Here is a 23840-nt window from a genome sequence, read left to right on the forward strand (position 1 = left end):
AAGTCTTTTAGGATCTGCTGTTGGAGGAGCCCAAATTAAGATGTCCTTTGTGATTTCAGCAGCAGTTGACTGTTGGAGAAACACTCTCACCATTGCCCTTCAAACCTATGCTGGGCCAATTCCAGGTGTTTTCTGCTCCTACTTTGAGTAACCATAATAAAATATATGGAAGCCCTTGATCCAAAAGCACTAAATAATCACAATTGTTTTTAGCTTCTTGGTCATCTATGAAATCCCCTCTCCCTAAAACCACATTAGTCTATGTTCACTCATTGAAAAATTAATCACGCCACCCACCCCACGAAGTCATTTTCCCCACATTTCCTCACCCAAATTTATCCCTTTTCTCTCTGTCCCTGTAGCTTAGGGCCCATCTGTATGAGAGCCCCTGTCTCATGCAACTTACATCCTGGGTATTTGAACTCCTCTGATCTCTTCTACTAGGACATCAGTCTGAAAAACTGGGGACCCCCACTGTATCCTGTATTGCAGTGGCCTCTTATATACTAAATGTCTGATGAATTAAGGGAAGAATTCAAAAAATTCAGAACCAAAGGCATTCAACAACAGAAACTTATGTTGGGTAAAGAGAGCAGGTGAAGACACAGACAAATATATTCAAAGAACTATCAGGGAACATGATGTACCAGCTAAGTTGACTTGATTTGTGCCTGGGTGTGGTCGGTTCAGAAAGATACCCACCCAGTAAGCTGGAGGTAGACTTGGCAAATGAGGGTACACAGAAACCCTTGCCCTCATCCAAAAACCAAAGGTTCTAGCTTTGCTGATACCAAACTTTCCCTGATGGTGTTGCTTGCCTCCACATGCATCAGGTGCCAGATATTTCTAACAGGTGTCCTCAGTCAGGTCCAGATTTGGGGTATGAGATAAAACAGCTGGCATCTGCTCTGATCCTGACGATAGGGTTGATTTAAGCCCTGTCAAGATCTCTTCAAACCCTGCTGGCAGCAAATCTCAACACGCCCACATATGCCAGTTGGTTGGCATTTTATAGAACTTCATAAACCTCCAGGTTCTCCAAGTTGCTCTATGGACAGCTGAATTTTCCTTGGCCGGGATTACATTGTTCATGTTAACTTCTCCCCCACCATGCCAACAATTCAGGGGGTTCAGGGCCAAACAAAATAACACCCTATATTTCTACCCCACAGCATTTCTCCACCTTTTAAGTCATATCAAACTGTTTACTGTAGTATTATTTATCACAAGGGAGAATTGAGAAGAAACCTAAATCAGACTAATGATTAAGCAATTTATTCTCTTTTCACAGGGCTGTATATAGAAAAACATACACTAATAGTAATGCACTAATATTACTAATTATAATCATTTGGATTATGCAACGTGGATTATTGTTATCTCCCTTCCATTCATAATCCATTTTAATGTGTATTCCTTTAATAAATATATAAAATAATGATGCATTGGACCCATTTTAGAAAATCACCAGCAAGGAATCCTAACTTGGAGTAAATGATAAGAGAAGGGCACCTGAAAGAGAAGTTCTAGTCCGATTCTTTGCCTTGGCAAAGACATTGACAAATTTATCAATGGTGTTGGTATGTATTTTTGAGTGTTTATGTGTATGTGTCACATCCAGTTGAATGCTCATACATGTTTAACAAGTAGCTCTAATAAACAACCCAATGTGTAGCATTTGCTGATTTCCATGGTGTAAAAATATCCTCATTGTAGCCAAGGGTTGGGCACAGAATAACACAATTGATCTCAAGTCTATAAGAACCTAGCCAGCCCCAATACACCTCTAGATTTATTGTCCCATTGAGAGTGGCCCTGAGCCAATGGCCCGCCTCCTAAAAGTGGCTACAGGAAAACAATTCCTGTGGTCAGTTCAAAGCTCCTTTCCAAGTTCGCAGCTCCCTGACAAGAGAAACTCACTGAGATAGAAGACAGAAGGAGACTACCCACATTGCCTCAGTCTGCCTGTCCACTCCTTGGAGAACCTCTTCCTCTCCTGGACCATCAGGGCCTCACTAGGCTCTAAAGCCCAAAGTCTAAGAGGAAACTCAGTGCATGATTTTTTTTAAGGAAAGTGGCAACATTTGAAATATGTTAAATGGGAAAAACACGTGAAGAAAGGCAATAAACATATTTTGGGGTGAAACAGGAAAAAATCAAAATATCAATTGAGAAATTGATCAAGGAATTGCAGGGCTCTTAGAGGCCATGGGAAATACCTAACAGTTCATTTCATGCAAAAGAAATGTGAGACCCAGAGAGTCTGAGTGATTCAAAGTCAGGTTTAAAATCTGTGCATTCTGATTCCAAGTAAATTGCTTTTGCCATTAACTTGGCACCATATAAAGATTTATGTGAGCTCAACTTTTAGAGGATTCTGATGTGTTTCAAGACAACAAAGAAATTTTTATATCTTGCCCAGGGAGTTTAGGTAAGAAATAAAGTTTTTTTTCTATTTTAATATCTTCAATAAGTTTATATTCTAAGCAAAAAAACTTTTCCGGCACCTAACAGGAAGGTATTAATGTTCATTGCAAATGAAGCTCTCTTTGGTACTTTCCTATTCCCTGTTCTGACAGAAGCTGGGCTGCCTCTGTTCACCTCTTCCCATCTCATCAAAGTGAGTGTGTCCCATGCACACACTGCAAGGAAGCTGTATCATTGACTTCTCTGCAGATGTTAGTCTTCAGGGAATGAAATCTGGAAATGACTTCCTCAGGAGAGCTGGCAGCTTGCTTTTGCTGTTTCTGCCAGTAGGCTCCCTCTTGTCCACAAGGGCCCACATTTCTGAGTGAAAACCGGAACGCTTGGAAACCTTGTAAAACTATCCAGTTAAAAATAAAACAGTGGAAAGCCAAATTCATATCCGTGCTTTTCTTCCACCATCATATTTGCTAATTTTATGAGCATGTGAAAATCAACTCACACATGTCAGGCACACTATGGAGGTTTCTTGATTTGTCCACGTAGCTCAGGTTAGAATTTCATATGAGCATTTCTCATTAGCAGCATGCCAGTAAACTTTAATATTCTGCGCCACTGCCTGGAATACAGATTCAGTTGGTCTCAAGATGAAAATTAGAAACCCATATTCCAATACAAGCAGTTTAAAAGAAAATAACTGGTTTGGCAATTAAGACATTAATGAAATCCACTGTTTATGTACCATAAATTTAGCAAAAAACCTAAAAGCATAATTCCCTGGCCGATATACCGTATCAGTAAGCTTGCAATACTAAGTTTCTTCTGGGTGGTTTTGTAGGAGGATTCCAAGATGTCTTATAGGCAGAATATACTATTTGGGGGAATATAGGAAGAGCATTACTCCAAAGCTCTTACTTCTGGGATTGACATTTTTCTTGCAATAAGGGTGTGAAATTACAGAGAATCCATCAGGTGCCAAACCACACTGATATGGTGATATTATGGAATTTGAACTTCAGCATTACACTTCATAGAGTCCTTTTAAATGGCTTAAAAGTTTCTTTCTTTCTTTCCTCTCTCCCTTCTTTCCTTCCTTCTTTCTTTCTTTCCTTCCTCTTTCTTCCTTTCGTTTTCTTTCTTTCTTTCTTTCTTCTTCTTTCTTTCTTTCTTTCTTCTTTCTTTCTCTTCTCTTCTTTCTTTCTTTTTCTTTCTTTTTCTTTCTTTTCTTCTTTCTTTCTTTCCTTCTTTCTATCATCATTTATTTACTTACTTTCAGACCTGGAAGGTAACTTGGGGAGAATCACCTGTGTCCTTGCTACTCATAGTGTGACCTCAGATTTCACAGTATCAGCATCACACTAGAAGTGCAGGATCTCAGACCCCAACCCAGACTAACTGAATCCAAGTCTGCATCTTACCAATATCTCAGGGGCTTTAAATGCACATGAAAGTTCAAGAAGCACTCGTCTCAGCCCATTTCACACCTGGAGCAACTGAGGAATAGGAATTGTTCCAAGTTTTCATAGTTACTTAATTGATGACCAAAACTCAAGCCCAAAGTTCTGAAATTCCAGAACTATATCTTTCTCCTGCTTTCTATTCTTCCCTTGGTGCATTTTTAGGCAAAACAGACAACTTTATCTCCATAACCACTTATTACTAATCTTGTTGCTATCAATGTCCATTATTAATGCCAGGTGTGGCTGGAACTCTTGTCTGCAATGATTTCAGTTTTGGCATCCTTTCATATTAATTTATTCTCAACTTTGACATGGGTACAATGGTTGGCAAAGCACGAGGAAGGTATTTGTAACTGTTGACAGAGAAGAATCTACTCAAGAGACACAAACAAGGGTCTTTGGAATATTTATCCATTTACCAGCAAATTTGAGAAGCTTAATTCCGCCCCCCTCACCTCATTCCAGTCAGGATGAAGCAGAAATAGGCATTGAAATACCTTATGTTTTTCTGGACCCAAAAAAGTGAATGGAACTTTCTTTCCAAAAGATGGCTAAGTACAAATCAACAGAGGAAAGAAGTTTCAACTGATAACTCTCTATGAACCGGAGATTCACAGCTGGTGAGAGTAATTTGGAAGCAGATTATAGGGAAAATAGTTTATTTTCTATCACCATAAGAGGAATGAATTGGAGGCTATGACTTGCTTTTTCCAGTCTCTTAATTTATATCAATGAAAAACAACAGCCATTACACAGCAGGAAAGGAAAGGCAGGAGGGAGGAGCCAGCACTGAAGCTGTGTCATTGCAAAGAGGCAAAGATCTACTCAGTGATTTAAAGTTTGAAAATTAACACCATAGATTTTCAGTTGACTGTGATCACAAAGAACTCTCCAGATTCCCATCTTTTACTAAGATGTGTTTCCATTACTAAAATCAAAAGGGAACAGAAGTTATTGCCATATGACAGTTCAGAATAGTCTTAAGGTCACATAAGGTCCAAAGGAGGAAACTGTGTTTCTTTTTTTATTTTTAAGTTTTATTGAAGAAACTGTGTTTCTTTTTTTATTTTTAAGTTTTATTTACGATGTTGTGGTAATTTCTACTGTACAACAAAGTGACTCAGCTATACATATATACATATCCATTCTTTTTCAGATTGTTTTTCCATATAGATTATCACAGAATATTGGGTGGAATCCCTTTGCTATACAGCAAGTTCCCACTGGCCAATTATTCCATATACCACAGTGTGCATATGCTAACCCCAAACCCCCAGTCCATCCCTCCCCCCAACCACTATCCCCTTTGGTAACCATAAGTTTGTTTTCAAAGTCTGTGAGTCTGTTTCTGCTCTAAAAATAAGTTCACTTGTCTATTTTTTTTTTCTACATTCCATATGTAAGTGATAGCATATGTTTGTCTTTATCTGACTTGATTCACTTAGTATGATCATCTCTGGGTCCATCCATCTTGCTGCAAATGGCATTATTTCATTCATATTTATGGCTAAGTAACATTATTATATATATATATATATGTATGTGTATATATATATATATGTATATATATATGTATATATACATATACATATATGTATATATATATATATATGTATATATATATATACACCCTTTTTTTTTTAAAGGGCTGCACCCACAGCATATGGAGGTTCCCAGGCTAGGGGTCGGATCGGAGCTACAGCTGCCGGCCTACACCACAGCCACAGCCACGCCAGATCCAAGCAGTGTCTGTGACCTACACCACAGCTCACAGCACCACCAAATCCTTAACCCACTGAGCAAGACCAGGGACCAAAGCTGCATCCTCATGGATACTAGTCAGATTCATTTCCACTGAGCCACGATGGAAACTCCTATACCACATTTCTTTATCCATTTCTCTGTCAACAGACATTTAGGTTGCTTCCACATCTTGGTTATATGTAAGTTGGTGTAAGCACTATAGAAAACAGTATAAGCATTCTTCAAAAAGCTAAAATTGATCTACCATATGATCCAGCAATCCCACTCCTGGGCATCTATCTGGAGAAAACTATAATTCAAAAAGATAGGTGCACCCCAATGTTCACTGGAGCCTGTGTTTCTGATTCTCCGCCTAGTGATCTGACTTGGCACAATACATTACCTAAACCTCAAGCTGGATTTCTCAAATGGAAAGAATCTTATTCTTTTGTTTAACAAATTCAAATTCAATAAGAGACCATTTAATAAAAACAAACAAAAAAATGTTTAAGATCTTGCGGAAATAATAAAAGGTTGTGGGTTCCCTTTGGAAGAATCGATTCTCCGGAATTGAAAATTTTAACAACCTTTTATGTTGATGATATCCAAACTTAGAGATCTGCTTCAAATGTGATGAAGGTCAAGAGAAGTCTGCCTGCATCTGCTGGCAAGGAATAATGCATTTAGGAGGACTGGACAGGAGTCCTTGAAGTCTTTGGGTTTAATTATAATCTCAGTAGTACATGTGGCTTTTGCTAGCACTCCTACTTCTGTTTCCTAACTTTAGGGAATGAGAATTTGGCCTCAAAGCTACAGACAGCTGTGAAATTGAATGCTCTATTGGAGCATTTTAAATAGCACATTTGGTCCTTTGGAGGTAACTAAATGGGTTTCACTTCTCCAGATTTATAGAACTTGCTCTTTTGCCCAAATTTCCACCTCTTCCAGTTGACTCATTCCCAGAACTTTTGAATCAAGCCCTTCATTACTCACATTCTCTACAGTATGTAAGGTAAGCTGGGATTGACTTCGCACAAGACTAGAAAAGCTTATTTCCTTTCAGATGCTAGACTTTTTATCTGTCTCTTTTCCTGCCCTATCAACACACTGAAAAGTACAAATTGCACATACTCTAGTCTTGTGCAACACAGAAATGAAAGTACGGGTAAGGAATAGTTTTCAACCTTGGATGCACATTTCAAAATCTGGGCAGTTTAGACTAATCCCCATGTCAGACTGTTTTCTAGTCCAATTTCAATAGAACCAGCTGGGTAAGAGGTATTGATATTATTTAAGCAATTCATCTGGTGGGTCCAGTGTCTAGCTAAGGTTGAAAACAAGTAGTTTAAAACAGTTCTTTTCTGACCTAAGGGAGCATCAGTATCACTTGGAGGCTTCTTACAACAGAGACTCCTGGGCTCAACTACCCAACCACTGCTTCGCATACGACTGCCTCAGTGTTATTCAAGCTGTGGCCCTCAGTCAGCATCAGCACGATGGCATCATCACCCAAGACCTTATTAGAATGCACATTCTCAGGTCCCACCCTGGACCCAGTCACCAGGGATGGAGCTCCTGAATCTTCAGGATTACTAGCTCTCCAAGTGCTACTGATGGTTACAAGAGTTTGAGTACCACTGGTCTAAATAAGCTGGTGAGTAATAATTCTCTAACAATGAAGACAGCTGAAAATATTCAACAATAGTATTTCAAGCAATTCTAATATTCAAATCACCCATTAACTGCCTGATTTATCATTGGATTTCACAACACTCTGACAACTGTAGAAGCGCTGATTAAGTCCATTTGTTTGTTTTTGTTAAAGGATAGTTGATTTATAATGTTATATTAGTTTCAGAGTATACATATAATGTTATACATGTATAAAAGAATATATGTATATTATATATTACAGAATATATATATTCTTTTTCAAACTCTTTTCCCTTATAGGTTATTACAAAATATTGAGTATAGTTTCCCGTGCTATACAGTAGGTTATCTATTTTATATATAGTAGTGTGTATAGGTTAATCCTAAACTCCTAATTTATCCATTTGTGATAACTCATCTCACCTTATCCCCCCAGATGAACCTTTCTGATTTTCAAAGACAGTGCAACAGATGCTGAGGTCACCTGGGAAGGTGAAAATCCCTATGGTTAAGCCAAGTCTCAGAAAAGTAACACCATGGTGTGTCTGTCAAGGATCCAGATTCTCATTTTTCACCAAGGCTGGAGGAGGGGAGTATAATTTGAAAGCAAAGCCCATAGCAGTTCAGAGGGAAGATCCCAGGATAAAAATGTGTGTGGGAGCGCAGCACATCTGCCCCAGCTTTAATCAGGCACCATTCTGTCTCAAGCTTCTAGGGGCTTCATGGGGCCCACACAGGGCTCCAGACACAGAGCAGACAAAAGAGCTTCTACCTGGACCCAAAATTCAATCCCATTCTCCAGTCCCTCTTCCTCCAACATGCTTCCCTGGATTTTAACTAGGGCTCCCCTGCTCCCTCTCTCCTGACCCCTCCCCTATAATCTGCCAGGTCTTCTGAACCCCCACATTTCATTTTCTATTCAACCATTGTCTCCCTTGGGTAAAAATTGTCCTAGAGCTGGAACCCAACATCCAAGTCACTAACAATTCCAGGGTTGTTAATAATTCCAGGTATTGTCTTTGGCCTTAACTAGTGTTACAACGATTCTGTGAAATAGCCCTTCTAACTAGAGAAACTCAGAAAAAAAAAACAAGAAAAAGGAAAAAAAAGATCTTGGATGCCCTGATACTTGCTATACAAATCACGACTTCCCAGGCTCTATTCATTTTGAGCTCAGTGTCAAAAACTGTGACTATCACTTATGAGCACAAGTTATTTTTTTTCCTTTCCTAATTAAAATGCCACCTCCCTTAACAATACGAGGTAAAAACAATCACTAGTGTTTCAGACACTTGATTGACATCAGGGAAACTCACTTGAAAATTTGCCTAAATATTTTCACTTTGAGATTTTGAGTGGCAGGACCAGAAATTTGCCTTACTCTCACAAAAGAAAGATAATTCTAAGAACAGTCGGGTGAAGCTGACCGAAGTTGAAATTCCCCACAGAGAGCAGCAAATTTGTATGCTGGTGGTGGGCTATGCATAATATTTTATTATTTCTCACCCATTTTGGCTTATCAAAGGGCAAGTAGAACAGAATGCCTGGGATCAGGAAAAAGATGCAGACTTCAGTAATTGCATAAAAGCCTTAAACAATTGCTGGTCTCCAACTTGGGTTGTCCTCTTTGTTATGCATTTTAATATAAAAGCCTCCCCTCCTTAAAATTACATTTTAAAAACTGGGCTCACTTTGGACATTGATGTACATCCTCCTTAGGAAGGTGCTTTGTAACCAGCAAGCTGAATGCTAATGCAGGGGTTGCTATGGTAAGCGATCTTTTCTATTGAGCAGGAGAATAAATAGTTCTATGAATTTCTAAATCAATAGCTGGTACTGAACAAGATACAACCAGGTATTTTAGCTCCTAAATACAGGTGTGGAGCTAACCGAGAGCATCTTCTCTGTAAATTCCTAATATAATTATAGATGCTTCAGGAAATTTTGTGTTCTCTTCTTGCAGCTGATTGTTGATATTTTTTTTCAGAGTTTTACCTAACCCTCTAGGGTTAAACATTGGTTTAAACATCTTCAAAAGCAGCTAAGAAAAAAAAAAACTGCTGATTTTCATAGCTAGAAAAAGGAGCTTGCAGAATGAGGCCCTAATTAATGAATGCTTAATGAGCTAGAAGTGTTTAATGAACATTAAACAATAACAGCACAATAGGTATGTATTTTTTGTGGCTGCACTCAAGACATGTGGGAGATCCCCAGGCCAGGGATTGAACCCATGCCATAGCAGCAACCAAAGCTGCTGCAGTAACAACACTGGACCCTTAGCCTGGTGTGCAACAAGGGAACTCCCAGGTTTGCATTGCATTTTTTTTTAAAAAGAACATGATCTAAATAAATGAGTTTTTCTTTTTTTTTTTTTTGAGAAACTCTACTATCCATATGCTGGTTGTTCTCTGGCCGTTTTCTGCTTGGGGCAAAGGAAACTTAACTCTATGGACCAATCACCAAGCTCCTTGCCTCCTCCCCCAACTTCCTGTTGGATTCATCTGGGCAACACCAGCAGAACTTGGGAAAGTGGGGTTCGGCTCCCTCTTGCCAGATTTTTGCAGGTGAGTTAAGATTCTCCACTGACAGCTACAGTACCCGGGTGCTAGCTGCTGTTTTCTCAGTCAGTCCATTCCCCCCGGAAGTGATAAAGAACCCTCACTACTGCCAGCTTCATAGGGGGGCTTCCTTGTTGGTTTCCCTTCATTCTGTACACAATTTTGTAAAGACATATATATTCTTTGTTTGTTTGTTTGTTTGTTTGTTGGCCCCTGCAGCATACAGAAGTTCCTAGGCCAGAGATCCAATCTGTGCCACAATGGCAACCTGCGCCACAGCGGCAACCTGCGCCACAGCAGTGACAACTCCAGATCCCTAACCTGCTGTGCCACCAACTCTCCTCCAACTCCCCATCTAAATGTGCATGTGTCTGTGTGGACACTCAAATATTTGTTCAGTTATCTCATGCTGAACCAGTAACCTTAAAGAATTTCCTTGAGTGCCTAAATACAATAAGAGAAACCAAGAGAGAGACAGAGGGAAGAGTAGGTGTTCTGTCTGTCTTAGTACCTTCGACAGATGCTGCCTGGGAGCCACTTTAGCCTTGTGAGTTTTAAACAACAGATAGGTTTTAGCTGGCCCCAGTGATCTACAAGGCAGATAAACACACACTTTCAACTTTTAGCGAACAAGGTCTTTATTCCTCATTCTGGCACCAGCAAGCTATACCAGGATCCCAGATGGAGACCCCATGGCTGTTTCCACAGGGCTAGGAGATGGAGGTTGTAGTTGCTGTGCAAAACCCTAAAATCTATTGAAATTTATCATTCTCTCTCTTCAAGGACTCTCTCAGGCACTATGCCTATATGACTAGAGGCCAGAGTTCCAAAATGCTTGATTCTAATAGTTCTTGCCAGCTCAATGGTTATTTTGATGAAGGGACCAATTCCTGAAGCTTTCTACTCTGCCATCTTTTGTGATGTCATGCAACATATTTTGGCATTTGGCAAACCAAATTCTTTACACTTTTTCTACTGTCAGGGTTTTTTCTAACCACTTTTGCATACTTATTTTTTCTAAATAAATATTAGAAAAATTTTGTTACCCTAAAAAAGAAAAAAATTATACTTGTTTTTCTTTGCAAATTGAATTGAATGTATTGGTTAACTTTAGGAAAACTGACTTATTTCCAGAATTATATCTATATCCACATATGATATAGTTCTCAATTTACTCAAGTCTTTTTCTGGGTCCTTGTATAGATTTTAATATTCTCATATAATTCCTGTACATTTATTATGATACTTTTATTATTTTATATTTGTGAAATACCATTGGTTCTTAAAATATTATTATTTTAAATGTAATAATTTTTCTATTACAATTTTTAAAGGATTATTATTATTACACAAGAAAACTATCTTTGATTATTTATTTTGTGATTGGCCACACTACTGAATTCTTCCCCTAATTCTAATTGTCATTATTTTTCTTAAGATTTTTTGAATGATAATCATATAATGTGCAAATGATAATAATTATTTTCATCCTGCTTCCAGTATTTCTATTGCTTATATTTTCAGAACAATTATAAAGAATAGTGGTGATTGCAATTGTCCTCCTTTTGTTCCTAGTTTAAATGGGAAAGGCCCTAGTGTTTCAGTATTAATCATAATAGTGGCTATTATTATGTGTTATAAATATATATATATGAACCTATCTATATATAGACATATAAGTGTATGAAAATTACACATTAATGTAATTTTTCCTAAACATTAGTCTGATTTCATGGAACTACAAGCACATGAATTCATGTAAAACAGGTGAAACCTGATTAAGCAATGCCAGCTTTCTGGATTTCTTATTGTACTATAGTTAAACAGAGCTTACCATGAGGGGAAACTGGTTGAAAGGCATTTATGATGCCCTTGTACATTTATTCAAACTCTCATTAACCTATGATGATTTCAAATAAAAGGTGAAAAATACTGACTTCACTATCCTCCTGTAAGTAAAACTGCTTTAAGAACACACTGGTTTTCACTCCTCTATGTAAAGAGCTTGGAAAGTATCATTTCCATTCTGAGAAGACAAAGCTACACCAACTGAAAAGTAATGACTTTTCCTGGACCCATTAGAGAACCGAGGTTTCAGGATAAACCTCCATCCAGAAATCTGAAGAGATGGTCAAACCCAGCGCTACAGCTGAGATCTGCTACCTGCAATGAAGCCACTGGAGCTGTATGATGGTAGGACATGTTCGAGGTTCATTTTCATGAATTCCAGGAGGCTGAGTGTAGACTAGTTTAAGAGTCAGAGACTATGGAGCCTCCAATGTTAGGGGCCCTGAATTTTTGTAGGATTTACCTCTAGGAGTTCCACTAGGCTGTCACAGGGAGGATCTAAGACAGGTCCCCTCATGGCTCTGGCTGGAAGAAGAATAATCATTTTGAAATATGCCCAGAACCCTCTATTGGAAGACCTATGCTCCCAGGTAAAAGACTTAGCCAAAGTATTTTCCCACTTGGGAGATGGGGGGTTCACCCACCCCAGTCCCTTCTACCTTCCTCACCTAAAAGGGAGAAACCTAGTCAACAGGAGACCAAGCTTCAAAGAAATCAACTGGGAATGCTGTAGCCAATTAAGGGACTAGGTGGCAGGAAGAGAGAGGGAGGAAGGGAAGGAGAGAGAGAGAGAGGAAGCTATTCCACTGGAGAAACACTTGTGAAGGTCACAGCCCAGAGATATAAGCCTGCTAAAAGACTGAGATTTAATTATAATATTATTGAATACTTCCCCTCTGTTACACTTCACAATCACATCAACATGGCTCCAGAACAACAGTTAACCACAGCTGAAAGTGCTGGCACAACCTCTCTCTGAAGAGGAATACTTGGGGAATCCCAAAGTCAACAAGGGAGAAAAAAACAAGGCCATGGGTGTGACAAACTTAAAATCTTTAATACTTATAGCTAGGGCAAACATTAAGCATAGCCCAATTCTTAGCCAGGCTGACCTAAAACCTCACCCTAAATGCCTACTTACTTCAGTTCCCATTATCTAAGTTACTTTCATAGGTGCATCCTTCAACAAAAAGTTACAAGTCATGCCAATAGGCAATACACAGACATTGGGGTTGTTTGTTACACAGCATTTTGTAGTAGCAAGCTAAAAAAGAAATTATCTTCTATAAATGTCATCTATATTATTCTGCTTCTTGTTTTTGACAAATGAAGATATTTATGGCATAAGGTTGAAATCCCAGGATCCCAGACAATTAGTTCTATATTCCATCACTGAGTCAGAGATAAGGCCACTCCTCTCAGGGCTGCTCCCAGCCAATCACAGCTCATACTAAGGCAGGGTCTTCCTGGGAGACACAAGACTCCTCCTCCAGTGATGACTTGCTTTGGCTCAGAAATGCCCAGATGGCCTTGCTGAAACTTAGGCAGCAAAGTAGTCTCAGAAGTTTTCATCCCACTTTTTATTCACTCTTTCTCTCCAGGTCAGATGTGCATCATTGTCTGACCGCTCTCTGAGCTCTTCTCAGCTCCCTCCTCATTTTTTCTCACAGCTGTTTCCCTCCTTTAAAAAAGCCTTTGTGTTTAATCCTTTCTTGGTATGTTTCTCAGAGGACCTGGGCTGGTGTTCTCCTACCAGACTCAGGAACAGAGTTCCCTGGTGGGCATCTTTAAATCACAGATATTCATAGATAGAAATTTTCTGTATTTTTGAGATTTATTTTTTCCAGGAACACAGAGAAATTCATAGAACTTCCTCAAGCGTATGCTCAGAATTTGTTTTTGAACCTCTTGAGTTTCAAGCTGGGATTTTTTCCTAGAAAGTAGTGACACATCCAGTAAACTGGCATCATAATGGAAAGAAAAGGCTAGATTTAAGAAAGATAGATCCTATCCATAAGATTCTGTGTGATAGCCACACGCTTCATGGATACTTAAACAAAGCAGGCAAGATGAGCTTTCATTTTTCAGATTTAATTATGAATCTTAAACACACTGAGGTTGTGAAGCCACATGGCCCCTGAATTAGCTCATGAAGTGATTGGGTTAATAGGACACAGTTGGATCGCTGCAATTATATAGCTCTGACCTTGGATTTATTTCCCTAAGGTCTGAAGAATTTAGAGGCTAGGAACAGATTTTTAAATAGATTAAGTAGTGTGTGTGTGTGTGTGTGTGTGTGTGTGTGTGTGTGTGTAAAGTAAGTCAGTTATGTTTTTCTAACTGACACAACAGAATGTACGTGTGGCTCAATAATTCTCTCTTTTGTGTATTGAATTGTGCACACTGCACCCCAGCTAAAATCCACAAAGGAGATAGAATTGTAATTTCTTTGAAGCTATTAAATTCTCATGGAAAATGATGCATTGAATCCAGTTTTAAATTTGAGACCTACTAGGAGTTTGGCATTCTTGGGGAAAGTTAAGATCCTTTTTAGTGTCCAAAATGTCCAAAAATACCCTTGAGGAGATTGCTCTTTGACATTGGTCTTAGCAACAAATTTTCAGATATGACACCAAAAACACATGAAACAAAAGCAAAAGTAAACAAGTGGGACACCATTAAACTAAAACAAAAAATCTTATGCACAGTAAAGGAAACAATCAATGAAATGAAAAGGTAACCTACAGAATGGGAGAAAATACTGGCCAACCATATATCTGATAAGGGGTTCATTCCCAATGTATATAAGGAACTCATTCAAATCAACAGCAAAAAAAACCAAATAACCTGACTTAAAAATGGACAAAGGACATGAATAGATATTTTCCAAAGAAAACATGCAAATGGTCGACAGGTATATGAAAAGGTGCTCAACATCACTCATCATCAATGAAATGCATATCAAAGCACAGTGGGATATCACCTCATTCCTGTTAGGATGGCTATTATTTAAAAAAAAAAATAAGATGACAAATGTTGACCAGGATGTGAAGAAAGGGAACTATAGTACTCTGTTAGTGGAAATGTAAATTGCTATAACCATTATGCAAAATAGTACAGAAATTCCTCAAAAAAACTAAAAATAGAGCTATCATAAGACCCTGCAAAGTATATATACTTCTAGGTATATATCCGAAGAAACTGAAATCAGAATCTGGCAGAAATACCCACACTCCTATGTTGACTGCAGCATTATTCACAAAACCCAAGATATGGGAAAAAACCTAATGTCTATTGATGGAGAAATGGATAAAGAAAATGTGATATATATGAACAATGAAATATTATTTAGCCTTAAAAAAAAAGGGCATTTTGCCATTTGCAAAAACATGGATGGATCTGGAGGACACTGTGCTAACTGAAACAAGCCAGAAACAGAAGGACAAATACTGTACAATCTCACTTACATGTGAAATCTAATACAAAATCAACTATACTTCAATAAATTTTTAAAAAATAAAATAAATAAATGATTAATGAGAACCTACTGGATAGCACAGGAAAATCTACTCAATATTTTGTAATAACTGTATGGGACAAATGGATATATTTATGTTTATAATTGATTCACTTTGCTGTAAACCTGAAACTAATATACCACTGTAAGTCAACCATACTCCAATAATTTTTTTTAAAGAAAAAAAAAGAAATCTAATATAGTCAAATTCCTAAAAACAGAAACTAGAACACTGGTTACCAACGGGTAGAGGAATTGGGAAATGCACAGGTGTTGGTTAAGTTTCAGTTCTGCAAGTTCTAGAACTCAAATGTACAGTGTGGTGACTCTAGGTAACGATACTGTACTGTATACTTGAAATTTGCAAAGAGGGTTATTCCTAAGTGTTCTCACCACAACACATACAAAAAAAAAAAAAAGGTAACTATGAACTATGTGAAGTGATAGTATATTAATTAGCTTGATTGTGGTGATTATTTCACAATGTGTATATGTACATCAAATCAAGTTGTACATTTTTTTCATTTTTTAAAGTTTTATTGAAATATAGTTGATTTACAGTGTTGTGATAATTTCTACCGTATAACAAAGTGATTCAGTTATACATATGCATACAACCATTTCTTTTTATCAGATTCTCCTCCTATATAGATTATCACAGAATCCTGGGTAGAGTTCCCTATGCTATACAGCAGGTCCCCATTGACCAATCATTCCGTATACCACAGTGTGCATATGCCAGTCCAAAACCCCCAGTCCATTCTCCCCCATACCTGCCCCCTTTGGAAATCATAAGTTTGTTTTCAAAGTCTGTGAGTCTGTTTCTGTTCTTCAAATAAGTTCATTTGCATCCTTTTTTTAGATTCCACATATGTGATATCATTGTATACTTTAAATACATATTAAAAGGAAAAAAAAAAAAAACCTTGAAGCCACACTTGCTTGGGTCAAGATGGAGGTGAGTTAAAAAGTACATAGCATTTCTAGACAAGTAAATTACTGAAGAGTCATTTGAATTTTCTGTGGGCAAAATGAATGCAAGCAGTTCTGTATATAAACAATTAGGTAACCACATACCTGAAAAACACCTGGCTGAGAAACCATCGGTCCATACAGATTGTTCACAGGGGCACAGTTGATCTTCTGTAGACCTAGTACATCAAGCTTTGGACAACTGACTGCTCATCATGATTTCTGGCAAGAAAAAGAAGTCCATTGGAAAATGTTTAATCCATTGTTTCTGAACAGAAAGAACCTTAGTTAAAAAGATGGAAAACATTTTTGCGAAGCAGATATTTGAACTGCCAACATTTTATAAGAATAATAAAAAGAAAAGACAATCATTAAAATGAGGCTTTACACACAAGGAAACTGGGAATCCATGCTTTTCTCAGAAGGAGGGGGAGTGCCTCTTTAGTCAGAGCTCAGTTTTGCAATTTCCTTGATTCACAGATGGAAAGAATTCCAATTCTCTATTTATTTGGTAGTGTCTGGTATGTGAACCTCTAGCTGGCTCAAGTAGCTCTGATGAAATACAGGACAATGACACATTGAAAGGTGGTGACAGTGTCTCCACTTGAAAAGTAATTGCTCCTGGCTTAGGGCACAGTAACTTCAGGGTGGAAAATACATTCGGAACAGCAAGTGCCAAGAATGCTTCTAATCCAACTTGAGTCCCTCCTATATCATTTTAGGGAGGCAGGTAGGATAAAAATAATTCTAAAGAGCATTATTTATTACACCACAGTGTACTGTTTGTTAAGTGTATTCTCTTCTTTCTCTGTCTCTTTTGTCTCTTTCTCACTGTTAAATTCTCTTTCTGTCCCTCCTTCTCTGTCTCTTGTTTCTCTTTTTTTTTTAAATGGCTACACCCACAGAAAAACAAAAATGGCCCTATCAAATCTCATTTAGTAATTGGCCCTAATGCAGACTGATATAAGCAGAGCGAATACTTAATTACTTAATCACATTTATTCCTTATTGCATTTAGCAATTTAACCAGGAAAAGGCCCAGGGGTAACTAGAGCAGCCTTTGAAAGATGTCCCCTCCTCCATCTCACCAGGAAGGTATTTCCTCCTATTGGAAAGATTATTGGAGGATAATTCTGAAGGTCTAGGCTCATGAGATTATCCATAGGGAAACAAAGGCTTCATGCTTATGGGTTGCAAAAGATGTCTTCTGGTCTTGGGTGGGCTCACCACGCAGGTGGGTGTCACTGACTACTGGGTGACTTAGGATGGGCTTGGATGGGTTACTTTAGCTCTACTCTACACATCTCTCATCTTTCATCCTCCAGTAGGCTTGCCTGGACCTGTTCACACAGACCAGCATTTTTGGAACCTCTTCTTGCATGAAGTTTGCTAACATCCCTTTAGCCAAAATAAGTCATATAATATAATAAGAGTCAGACAGGAGGAATTAGTGGATCAGACAGGAGGAATTAGTGGGGCCAATAATGCAATTAACCTGCCCCAAAAGTCAGTTTTCTTCCTGGATCCTGAAAAATACAGGATATGAGCAAAACATGCCTCCAGAGAAACTGACAGGGAATCATCATCCTCAGAAAAAAACGTTTCCCCCGAGCCATGACCTTTTTGAAGGACAGCTTGTCCTCAACCTGAGTCTTCACCAACCTCAGCTTGCTTTTCGATAGTTGTTTTGCAGGAACGGGGGACCCCCTTCCAAGGCTCGAGAATGGGCTCTTGTCTAACACTCAGAAATGAATTATCCAAGGAGACACACCTGCTGACAAAGCAAAAGACTTTATTGGGAAGGGGTGTCTGGATGGAGAGCAGCAGGGTAAGAGAACCCAGGAGAACTGCTCTGCCACATGGCTTGCAATCATAGGAAATGGGTTAGTTTATGGGTGGTCTTTGGCCAATCATCGTGTTCAGTCCATACTTGGTCTGACTCAAGATACTTTTCAGTGGTACATGTGGCTCTCAGCCAAGATGGATTCCAGTGCCAAGGATCCTGGGAGGTTGGTCATCCCCCTCCTACTGGTCCCTCCCAAATCCTCCTGGTTATTCTTCAGGGTAGCGCCATGTTCTTTAGCAGGGCCTCCTGTTGTGACACAACACATTCAAGGGGCTATTATCATACCTAGCCAAGGTGGGCAGTTTTAGTCAATGGTCCCCTGACAGCTGGAGCATCTAATTGCCTTGCGTCAATTTTTACAAGGAGAAAGAAGCAACCACAAAGAAGCAGGGTCCTTTGTCTAACATTGCATTTACGACAGAAAGGAAGACGATCAAGTGACAATGCCTATAAAGATATATTTCTTCTCAGGGATAGAGAGAGCTTTGGGGAAAAAGGCAAGTCTCTGATAACCGCTGGTTGGGAAGTGTTGATCCTTGATTTGCATAAGCTGTGGACATCTCCTTTGAATTTTAGAAAAATTGGAAATTGAGAAGGATAGATACACTGCAAGGGAGCAGCTAGATTTCTGAGGCACAACAATAAATACTAAAAAGCCTTGATGTGGGGTAATAAAATGTCCTCATGATTTCCATATTTTATATTTTGGTACATCCCTTTTATTGTTTTAGTGTGTGTATGTCCACATGTGATAGTCACACAACAAACTTGATATATAATTTTATTTGGGTTGGTTCCACAGTGTTACATTAGTGCATGTTTTTGCATTCCCTGCTAGAAAGCAGGGCAATAAATCTTAGGAGATTCAGACCTAATCTGTGTTGCCATATGAGAATGAAATGCTGGAAGTTCTGCCCATATTTTAAGCTGCCTACTTCCTTAATGCATTGTGTCATGTTCTTAGCAGTCTCTCCCATATAAGATAGGCTTTCAATGTGCATGTCGGCTTGGGGGAAATCTTGCTCCTATGTATTAACTGCTGACTCCTTTAATCCTGTTAGGATTTAATTTCCCTTGATTGAATGCAGTGTTATCACCAGGTGCTGAGTGGCCCTTTCGTATCAGTACATATAAATCCTGTTAGTCTTTCCCAGAATCCACATGTTCCAGAGTCTTCTGAGGTCAGCCTCTTCTGAAGGAGGATTTACTCTCAGGTTCATCCAATACAGAGAGTGAAAGTCAAACTTTTGGACACAGATGTCTTGTTTATTTGTGTCTGGCTGAGATGTGGAAATGAGGCCTCTCTGTCGACAGCCTGTGAGAGTCCCAGAGATTTTTAATCACCTCTGCATTAAATAACAAGTTCAAGGAGTTGGAAAAGCTTTAAATTCAATTCAAAGGTGTTCATTGATTAGCAAGAGACTGACTCATAAAACTCTGTATGGTTTTCAGTTCTTCCAATTGTACCAAACAAGGCATTTTCATTTTATATGTGTGACCTACTTTAACTACCTGTCCCAGGAAGCTCTTAATGGCAATTGCTGGGATTTGTAATGAAATCAATTTGCAATGTTCCCAGTGTCTTTGGTCCTCAGTGAGAGTGTCTTCCTGTTCCCAGCTTTGTCTTTCTGCATCTCATCTGTTGGCCATTTCCTGCTAATTACCTTCCTTCACTGGACCAAAAAAAAAAGCCAATTCTGTTCACAGTCGGTTTTGCTACTTGTTAGCACCTCTAATTATTTTTTTCAAAAGTTTGATTTAAGAAGAAATTATTGGATAAATTGAGGTGTTTGGGCATCTGTGGAGTTCAGGCATTAATTAAAATAAATCCAGTTTACCAGCAATCAAGTTTGGTATATATACTGATAATTTTTAAAGCTCTAATATAACTGTTTCACTGACACTGAATTGTTCACCGTATGTGGACTAAATATTCTGCAAGATGCTGTAACTTAAAGATAATTCATAAAAAATATTTTCCAAAAGCAATAAGCATTTATGGTCAGATGTTTTATCAAATATCTCAAACACATGAGTTCCTATTGTGGCTTAGCAGGTTAAGAATTCTATTAGTATCCATGAGGACACAGGTTTGATTGATCCTTAGCCTTGCTCAGTGGGTTAAGGATCCAGTGTTGCCACTAGCTGTGGTGTAGATCACAAATGTGGCATAGGTTGTAGCTACATTTGCAGCTGCAGCTCTGATTTCACTCCTAGCCTAGGAATTTCCATATGCTGCAGGTCCAGCCCTAAAAAAAAAAGGAAAAAAAAATCTCAAACTCAAAAGCACCTTTACAAAGGAATTGGCCAAGTGGTGTGTGCAGATCCCAGGACCCATCTGAGTGGGGAAATCCAGCTTTATTAAGCACAGACATTATTTCTATGTAGGAATGTTTATCTACTGATGTCAAGAATTCTGATTAAGAGGACCTAGAATTTTGGATGTTTATGACCTATCTCAGTATTTATAAATGTTAACCTTCAGACTAGATTTATAAGTGATTAACCCACTATCTTATCTATGTATTTACCTTTCCAGGGAGATTTATTCTTTCTTATGTGTTCTTGTTACTAATTAGTACCCTTTCTGGCTTAAAGAACTTCCTTTCACATTTCTTGTAAGGCCAGTTTAGTAACCTCCTTTTGTTTTTGTCTAGAGAACACTTTCTCTCGTTCTTGTTTCTGAATGATACTTGGTTGGAAGTTTTTTCTTTCAGAATGTCACTCCCTTTTGGCCTGCAAAGTTTCTCTTGAAAAAATCTTTGTCTTCTTCTTCCTTTTTTTTGGTCATGCCTGTGGCATGCGTAAGTTCCTAGGCCAGAAATAGAACCTGCACAACAGCAATGACCACAGCTGCTGCAGTGACAACAGTGGAGCTTTAACCTGCTGCAGCACCACAAGAGAACACCTTCTGCTAGTCTTATGGGGATTGCCTTGTATGTAACAAATTGTTTTCCTCTTGTACTTTTAGTAATCTCTTTGTGTTTAATTTTTGACATTTTAACTATAATGTGTCTTAGTATAGGCTTCCTTGGGCTCTCTTTATTTGAAATTTTCTGAGCTTCCTGAATCTGGATGTCTAGTTCCTTCCTAAGGTTAGAAAAATTTTCAGCCCATTATTTCTTCAAGTATGTTTTCTTCCCCTTCCTTTCTTCTCCTTCTAGTACACTATGACATGAAAGTTAGTCCATATTATGCTGTGCCATACATCTTTTAAGCTGTCTTCACCTTTAATTAGTTTTTTTTTAATTATTGCTGATCTGATGGGCTAACTTCAAAAGTCTTTGAGTTGGCTGATTCTTTCTTCTGTTTCATCTAGTGTGCTGTTGAGCCCTCCTAGTGTCAAGCCCTCCTAGTGTATTTTCCGTTATTGAATTCTTCACCTCCATGACTTCTATGTGGTACTTCCTTATATTTTCCATCTCTTTGTTGAAATTCCCGTTATATTCATCCATTCTTCTCCCTAATTCAGTGAGCATCTTTATCACCATGAATTTGAGCTCCTTATTAGGTACATTACTCATCTCCATTGCATTACAGTTTTTTTCCTGAGGTTTTATCTTGTTCTTTCCTCTGGGACATATTTCTCTTCCTTCATTTTGCTCAACTTTCTATATGGGTTTTCATACACTAGATAAAAGAGTCACCTCTCCCGGTCTTGAAGGAGTGGTCACATGTAGGAAATGAACCTTTTCACTCAACCTTGCTTCAGTTCCTGGTTGTCTCTCAAACCTCTGTGCTTCTCCAAGCAGCCTATTATATTTTTAATAGCTCCTAGTAGTTGAGTATGTGACAAGACCTATCAGTGTTTCAAGAGCATGATCTGAGAACCTAGATTTAGGCTGACTGGTACCAGATCCTCAGGCATCAGCTTCTAAAAGGATGAAATATATAATAAATACAATAATAAAATTATGAAAAACTTTCCAACAAACAAAAGTCCAGAATGAAACCACTTCACTGGTGAATTTTATCAAACTTTCAAAAAAGAGTTAATACCAATTCTCAAACTCTTCTTCTTTTCACAAGAAAAGAAAATCACAGGCCAATATCTCTAAGAAACATAAATGAACAAAATAATTTAACAAGATTTAGCAAAACAAACTTAATGATATGTCAAAAATATTATGTACTATGATCAAGAAAATTTTATTCCAGGGATGCAAGCCTATTACAACATCTGCAAATCAGTCAATGTGATACACCATATTAACAAAATGAATGATAAAAATCATCTTATCATTTCAACAGATGCAGAAAAAGCATTTGACAAAATTCAACATCCATTTATATTTACTCTTAACAAAGCAGGTGTAGACAGAATGCATCTCAACATAATAAAGACCATATATAACCTATCCCACAGCTAACGTCAAACTCAAAAATGAAGAGCTGAATGAAAGCTTTTCCTCTGAGATCATGAACAAGACAAAGATGCCTGTTCTCACCACTTTTATTCAATATATCACTGGAAATTCTAGCCAGAGCAAATAGGAAAGAAAAAGTAGTAAAAGGCATCTGAATTAGAAAGGAAAAAGTAAAATTGTCATGATTTACAGATTACATGATATTATACACAGAAAATCCTAAATACTCCATCAAAAAACTACTAGAATTAATAAACTAATTTTGTAAAGTTTCAGGATACAAAATAAATATGCACAAATCTGTTGTGCTTATACACACTAATAATGAATTATCAAAAAGAAAAATTAAGAAGACAATCCCATTTATAATTGCATCAAAAACAATAAAATACCTGGGAAAAAATTTAACCAAGGAGATAAAACCACTGTATACTGAAAACTATAAGATATTCATTCAAAAATTGATGAAGACACAAATAATGGAAAGATAGACCACTAACTTACACCAAACAAAAATTAATTCAAAATGGTTTAAAAATGTGAATGTAAGACTGGAAACCATAACATTTCTAGAAGAAAACACAGACAGTGGGGCCCTTGACATAGGACTTGGCAAAGATTTTTATTTTGATTCTGATAGTAAAAGTAAAAGCAACAAAAGCAAAAATATGAACAAGTGAAGCTACATTAAAATAAAAAGCTTCCACAAACTAAAGGAAACTATCAATAAAATGAAAAAATCAACTTAGCGAATGGGATAAAATATTTGTAAATCATACATCTGATAAGGAGCTAATATCCAAAATATATAAAGGACCCATATAACTCAACAGCAAAAAAAAAAAAAAACTGATTTTTAAAATGGGCAGAAATTCTAAATAGACATTTTTCAGAAGAAGACACATAGATGGCCAACAAGCACATGAAATTATGCACTACATTATTAATTATTAAGGAAATGAAAATCAAAACCCCAATGAAATACCACCTCACTCCTACTAGAATGGCTATTATAAAAAACAAACAAACAAGAAATAACAAATGTGTTGCTGAGGTTGTGGAGAAAATAGAATCCTTGTGCACTGTTGGTAAGAATGTAAATGGGTGCAGCCACTATAAAAACCAGTATGGAAGTGCCTCATAAAATTAAAAATAGAACTACAAGGTGACCCAGCAATTCCACTTCTGCATATTTAACCAAAGAAAATAAAACACTAATTTAAAAAGATAGATATACTCCCATTTTAGCTGCAGCATTATTTACACTAGCCAAGATATGGAAATAACCTAATTTTTCAGAGACAGATGAATGGATAAAGAAATTGTGATATATATATATATATATATATATACACATATATATATATATATCACAATTGTATATATATATAAATGTATATATATATATATGTATATATATATGTGTATATATATATATGTATATGTATATAT

The 23840-nt window shown here is 37.6% G+C and overlaps 1 long non-coding RNA gene across 1 annotated transcript in view; it reads right to left on the reverse strand.

Moving 5' to 3' along the window:
• Positions 1-16631, reverse strand: part of LOC125122112 (uncharacterized) — a 151990-nt gene extending 135359 nt beyond the window's left edge. The window contains exons 1-2 of the long non-coding RNA XR_007133700.1: positions 16568-16631; positions 16281-16397 (exon numbers count right to left, since the gene is read on the reverse strand). This is a non-coding gene — a long non-coding RNA (uncharacterized LOC125122112). The remainder of the gene's footprint in view (positions 1-16280; positions 16398-16567) is intronic.
• Between the last annotated feature and the right edge of the window lie 7209 nt (positions 16632-23840).

The sequence above is a fragment of the Phacochoerus africanus genome, chromosome 3 (genome assembly GCF_016906955.1).
Source record: "Phacochoerus africanus isolate WHEZ1 chromosome 3, ROS_Pafr_v1, whole genome shotgun sequence".
In the NCBI taxonomy this organism is placed as follows: Eukaryota; Metazoa; Chordata; class Mammalia; order Artiodactyla; family Suidae; genus Phacochoerus; species Phacochoerus africanus.